Genomic DNA, 7,045 nt, shown 5'->3' on the forward strand with positions numbered 1-7,045 from the left:
CTGCTGAGCCCGGGTTAGAGAACTGGGACAGTTCCCAGGCCGAGGAAGCCCGGGGCTGCAGGGCGAGTAGACGCAGGCAGGCGGCGTGGGGCCGGGGGAGCAGAGCCCTCGCTGTGGACGCCATGCTGCCCAGACGCCCCTCACCACCAGGCAGACAGCGAGCCCACTGGGGCCCCCGATGGCTCCCGGCCCCTCAGCAGCCTGTGGGTGTTTTTGTTTTTTAAGAAAAGCGGCTCCAAGCCGGGCCCTGGTGCTCGTGCCTGTAATCCGAACTGCTCAGGAAGCTGAGATCTAAGGATCATGTTCAAAGCCAGCCCAGGCAGTAAAGTCCATGAGACTCTTCTCCAATTAACTACCAAAAAGTCAAATGTAGAGCTGTGACTCAAGTCAAGTGCTAGCCTTGAGCAAAAAAAAAAAAAAAAAAGACAGCACTCAGGTCCTGAGTTCAAGTCACAGAACCACCGCCACCACCACCCCCCAAAAAAAAGGAAAAACAGCTCATTCCAGTCACTGTTTTGCAAGCTTTCTCCTTTCCCACTGAATTTCCCCATCATCTTCATGTGTTGCCAAAACCAAGCCCAGAGCCCCAGAGTATAGGCAAGAACAACAGGCAGGCCGGTTCTGCAGCCAAGCAAGCTGCACAGCAAGCCGCACGAGCAAGCCGCACAGCAGGCCGCACAGCAACCCGCACCAGCAACCCGAACGAGCAGGCCGCACAGCAACCCGCACGAGCAGGCCGCACAGCAGGCCGCACAGCAAGCCGCACCAGCAGGCCGCACCAGCAGGCCGCACAGCAAGCCGCCCGCTCCGCCTCGCGGCCTCTGCCACGGGCTCCACGCGGGCGAGGGACACAGAGGCCGCAGCGCCAGCCGCCAGCAGCACTGCCCACCCTCCCACGGGCGCTGACTCCGTGGCCCAAGGAGCTGCTTGCTTCTGCCCACCAGCTCTTCCACGGAGGCCTTAGATTCCTCTGACACCTGAAGGAACCTCTGGGCTCTTCCTCCACCCCCCTCCCCCCCAAAAAACGCCTTCACACGCGCTGGCCTGGGATAGGCCACTCCCCGGGGCTCCCTGCCCTCCCCGCGCCAGCCGGTGACGTCAGGGGCCACGCCCCCTCAAGGGAACGCCCCACCCCAGGCCCCGTGAGCACACTGAGCGGGCTGCACGCTCACCTCGGACACAGCCGCCGTGGGGCCAAAGCGAGCACCGCGGAGCGCCGAGGCCGCGCCCGCGGTCAGAGCATCGGCGGCCTTCCTGCTGCGGCCGCCCAGGCTGCCCGTGCGCCCGAGCCCGCGGCGCCTGAGACAGCTGACCACGCGCTCCTGAAATGGGCCGAGAGAGGTGACAAGCCTGGGTCGCACCAGCCTTGGGCCTGGAAAGGAAGGAAGCCTGCGTGGAGGTCGCCCGTGCTGCAGCCGGCCCCGAGCTGGCTGGGCGGACCATGCAGACGACCAGGCATGAAGGCGTCTGGCTCTCTGAGTCACCCTCCTCCTCACACAGGCCCTGAACGCTTCTGACTCAGCCTTTCCTCCTCATTCCCCAAAGATGGACTAATGGGGGCCGGAGACGCCTGGGAATGCTCCCACAGTGTGTGGGAGCTGGGGTGGAACAGAGTGGATTAAGCAAAAGCCCCCAAGCCCTTCCTCCCGGCACGCCACGTGAAGGCCCCATTTCAGGCCTGCCTCTGGCCAGGCCGGGACCTCCTGGACCTGCCTTCGGTCATGATAGAAACCTACATTGTTAGTCAGCAAAACGGGAGCCAAAGGGTGGGCAGGCAGCCCGAGGGCCTCGGAGATGAAAGGCCAGCGGCGAGCGAGGCCCGAGACAACAGCCGATCTGCCAGGAAGGCACTCCAGGAGGGCGGTGCCGATCCCGTCCCTGCCAGGACATCCAGGAGGTCACAAAGAAGCCCTGGGATGGCGCCCAGCCCAGCCACTGACCCAGGCAAAGCACTTGAGAAAGGCCCAGAGTCTCCTAGGGTGACAGGAACAGAATAGCAGGCCCAGTTCCAGCCTCAGGAAGTCCAACACAGCCTGGCATGGCACTGGGCTATCGCAAACACACCCAGACCACTAGTTGCCCTCGGCGGCCTGTAACTAACCATTCTGCTCGTCTTGCTTCAACTCTGAACCAGAAGCAGGCGATGTGGGACCTGTGAAACCACTCCCTTGCAGTTTTAGGGTAGCAGCCCTACTGTGTGATCTCTTGCTGCAGGTTAAGCCACAAAACCTTTGCCCTGGGATTTCTGGATCTGGGGAGATGGATTCAGGGAATCCCCTGGCATGATCAAGGAAGCTATATCCCACCTAGAAAGCCTTTTTAGTCTCCCAAGTTGTAGGTCAAACACTTGGGTGCCTAGTGAGTCTTCTGTGCAGAGCCTGCCTCTAGTCCCCATGGAGAGGGACAGACAACAGGCTGCAGCTTTCAGGACACTGCTCCAGCTGGCCGTGAGACCAGGCTAGACTGACCTCTGGGTGGCCTTTGAGGTCCAATTCCCTGAGCTGGAGACAGAGGGGCAGGAGAGGAGCGACTTTGAACTTTGTTCGTCTCTGCTCCCAATCCTGACTAGAATGGGCCCTTCATTTGTCTTCTGGGCTCAACAGCACCAGTGCCCGGGCTGAGGCTCAGCCCTTGTGGCCTCCAGAGCTGAGCTCCTCAGAATTCCTCCTGGCACCTTAAGACCACATGTCCACCCCCTGATCTGGGGAACAAGCCAGGTGCTTGGGCAGAGTGGCCCCAGCCGAAGCTAGCCACAACCACCGAATCCGCAGCAAGTGGGTCCAGATCCTAGACAGGGGGCAGCTGCCAGCAGGGCACAGGCAGGGCCTCCAGGGACTGAGTTTGGGGGAAAATGGCGAAAACAGAACCAAGCAGCAGTAAAGCAAGGGATAAGAAAGTTAAAAGTCAGCACCGAGGCTGGGCTCTGGTCAACATCTGTACAGGACACTGTCCAGAGTGAAGAAAAGGAAGAGGAGGGTGGATCCCGCGAGCCCGCAGTGCGTCTGCTGCCATTATTTATGGATGCTTCACTTGATTTGACTCTCCAAACCTGGGCTCGCAGCTGCTCCTTCCTGCAATAACAAGACTGACATCACTGTTGTCAGGGAAATGGTGTTTTGATTAAAATCATGTGACAGCTACTTTGTGATTCCATAAACAAATCCAGGGTTAACTCTCCCTTGACTGAGGCCTGCCGGCAGCTGCCCGGGAGCAACACGTGCGGGGCGCCTGGGAGGCAGGAGCTGAGCTGGGCTGGGCTGAGCTGATGACAGTGGCCGGTGGCCAGGGGTGAGCGGTGGCTCCTGCGGGCCTTCCGCAGGTCCTGCGCGGGGACGCATGCGTCCTCGAGTCCAGAGAACCTCAGCAGACTCTGGAGGAGACGCGTGCAGCACGAGGAGCTGGCGCTTGCCCCTGGGATGTCAATCAAGTGGCTCCCGGGACCCTGAGGCCGAGTCCCACAGTCACAGGATGAAGACACACTGCAGCCCGCAGAGCACCGCAGGCGGAGAGGGGTTAACGAGAGGCGGCTTTGCAGCGGGATGACTTCCTGGATCACCGACTCCGCCACCCGCGGCCCCTGACACACAAGGCTCTGCCTGGCAACGGACGAACTGTCTTTGCAGCACCCCCGGGGTATTTTCCTTCAGAGAAACAAATGCAGGGAAGGCGCCCGAGTCACCGGCCAGGGGATATTGCTATGATCTGTAAACCCCGTTCTCGGGGGAGCTAGCGTGGCTGGCCTCTAGGGGAGGTTCGTGAGCACCTGAAACTTGGAAAGCCATGCACCTCAAGGTTAAGGATTAAACGAGCTTTGGCTGAGGGCTTGACAAGGAGCGGCGGCCCCGCGCTTTTTTAATGGCCCCGAATTGGGAGGAAAATGTAACTTCTTTCCTCCCTAAAACCTCTTGTGAGTTAGGCCTGGAAACGAAGGTATTCTCCTTTAGCCAAGGTCTCTTTCCTCCAGGAAGGTCAAGGCAGTGGACATACGAGAAGGGCTGGCAGCTGGGGCCTGTGCCCGTGTGCGTGTGCGTGTGTGTGTGTCTGTGTGTGTCTGCTGAGGCCTAGGCTGAGCCCCAGGCACAACGCGCATGCCACCCAGGGCTGCCCCCACTGCGCACGCCTGGCTGCGGCGCAGGCCCTGTGCACGGGAAAGCTAGACACGAGGTGAATATGGACAGGAAAAGCGCATGAACTGCAGCCCCACACAGGGAGATGTAAAAGGCTACACTTCTTTTTTTTCCCACCCAGCCAGCCCACCGGGGTGGAGGTGAGAATGCAGGTTCATTTCATCCCAGTCAAATGTGGTCTGATGAACCACGGCATCCAAGGGCCTGTGCATTTCCAAGGCTCTAACTTAGCCCTCTGCTGATGGCCCTGGCCCACACCAACTAACTGCTCAGCGCAGGTTTTGCATCCTCACGCTCGTAAAGCTCGGTGACACAGATAGGACTCGTAGCTGGAAATGACTAGGGAGACCTGCCAGAAACATTCCAGCCTGGGAGGAAGTGGAACACCCCAGCCACGACCACAACCCTCCGTCCACCAGGGCTGACTCTGTTGGGGGAGGGGCCTCAGGTGACAGAGCTCAGGATAGCAAGTCACTCACCCCAAAACAAGCCCTGGATGTCAGCTGCGCCCCAGGACAGAGCAGGAAATACCCACCTCTGTGCCCCCTCCTGCCATGATCCCCAGGTCACTTTGGCTCCCTGAACCCCAGGTTTTTGGAGCACTTAACCTTCCCAGGGTCCTTTCCAGGCCCTGTCAGTCTCAGAAAGTCACTCGGGTCAGCCCCAAGGGGCACCAGGCGCCTCACTGTCCTCCACAGGCAGATCTAGCTTCCTCAGCCCCGGCGCCACCATTGAAGATGCAGAACAGCCCTGCGGCCGTCCCTGAACAGATCACCCCCCACCCCACCCCAAGTCCACCCAAACCTCTGTGATACCGGACAGCCCTGACCGCACTGGCATCAGATGGGAAGCCCTAGCTATGAGGCTGGGGAGGGAAAGCCAGCTCTCTGGGGTCTGGCTTCAGATGCTTTTCCCTGGGAAGCATCCACCGAGGGGACCCCCACATCTTGATCGCTGACTGTCTAGAGCCCTGAACAGACAGAAAAGATTCAGACAACTGGGAAGAGCAATTCCTTGGCTTTGTTCTCCAGTGAGTAACCGAGCTCTTCATGCTCCAGCTCTCCATCTCAGCCGCACACCATGTCATTTCCTAGAAGCAGCGGCACCGGAGGCAGCACCCCAGGAACGGGCACTAGACCGCACCAGGCAGAGAAGCTGGGAAAGGGGCACGGGGTGGAAAGGGCGCAGAAGCACAGGAAGACAATCGCTTCCTGGTAGACAAGGGCTCCAGGCATCTGGGCCTTCCTGTCTGTTTTCTATCAGACTGTACAGTAAGGGTGCCAAAAGAACAGGGCTGGAGGAGTTAAGCAGGACAGCACCCAAACTTGTTTGGCCACCTTGCCCTGCATCCCTGTGGGCATGGAACCAATGCGATTTCTACAAGGAAATACCAGGCTTGCGGTTCAGCTCCAACACATGGCCTCATGTGAGGCACAGTGCCACAGGCCCTGGCTGGAACCAGGGGGTCAGGAATGGCGGAGGTCCCGCAGAGATCTGTGCAAGCATCCTGGGTGCTTGGACAAGATAGCTCAAAGGTCAGACCGCTGAGTCAGGACAAGGTGTCCTGCAGAGACCCCCAGGGCCTGGACCACAGGGGCCAAGCTGTGCAACTTCCGGGAGCTGAGGGCTGCCTTCACTTCCAGAGGCCTCATTCAAAACCACACGTGGATCTGCTTATTCTTAGGAAACAGGATGCACCTTCAGGTTCTTATCTCCAGAGCAGTACAGTCCGAGATCAGATCTCATCTCTTAAGCCCAGGAGAGGTAGACCCCATACGCATGTAGCATCACTAAGGTAAATCCCACTGCTCAGGAAACCTTATTGGCTTAGGCCAAACGTGTGATGTTCACGCTTCCCTTTCCTAATAAACCAAACAATGGGTACAAACTGGCCAGGATCAAAGACAGCAGCAATGTGTGTTCAAGGAAGGCAATCAGACAAATCCACAAGGAACTCTTGCCTAAGCCAGGGACTGGCAGAGAGCCACAGAAAGCTTATTTCCTAAGAGCAGAAAAATCGGTGTCAGTGGTAGGAGGTAATTCAGTCTCTTTATGACTCTGTTCCACACATGCAACTCATCCGCAAACATTTTACTGAGCACCTACTTTGTACACCATCACTGGTGATAGAGCACGAAAAGAAACCCTTGCCTTTAGAGGACTGGTGAAATCAGGACAGGAAAAGTACACATTTTCAGAATGCCCCTATCAGGAGGCAAAGAGCAATTCCTCTGGGGAGGAATAAAAGGGGGTTTCTACTTAAAGTCAGAAAGAAACAATGAAGTCCCTTAGGGGTCCACATTTGAGGAAGCAAGCCTGCACTCTCTCCCTTTTAGTCTCAGGGCAGGAAAGTAAGTGCATATAGCTTGGGGGAGGGGCCCAAGGGCAACGGAGTCTATCCACAAACTAGTGTGGTATCAGATGAGCACAAGGGCTCCAATGCTAATTTCTTTCAAAATTCTATACGTCTCTCAAATACGAATTTCAATGAGAGCAAACATGTAGGTCATAAACACTCATAAAACTAAAAGTGTGCCAGGCGCTGGTGGCTCACGCCTGTAATCCTAGCTACTCAGGAGGCTGAGATCTGAGGATCGCGGTTCAAAGCCAGCTCGGGCAGGAAAGTCCGTGAGACTCCTATCTCCAATAAACCACCAGAAAACCGGAAGTGGCGCTGTAGCTCAAGTGGTAGAGCGCTCGCCTTGAGCCGAAGAGCTGAGAGACAGCGCCCAGGCCCAGAGTTCTAAGCCCCATGACCGACAAAAAAAAAAAAACTAAAAAAAAACTAAAAGTGTTTGTAACATAAAAGTTTGAGACAGTAGCCGGGCGCTGGTGGCTCACTCCTGTAATCCTAGCTACTCAGGAGGCTGAGATCTGAGGAGCGCAGTTCAAAGCCAGCCCGGGCAGGAGAGACTGTG

This window comes from Dipodomys merriami, unplaced genomic scaffold, assembly GCF_024711535.1.
Source record: "Dipodomys merriami isolate MVZ:Mamm:240054 unplaced genomic scaffold, mDipMer1.0.p SCAF_29, whole genome shotgun sequence".
Lineage (NCBI taxonomy): Eukaryota > Metazoa > Chordata > Mammalia > Rodentia > Heteromyidae > Dipodomys > Dipodomys merriami.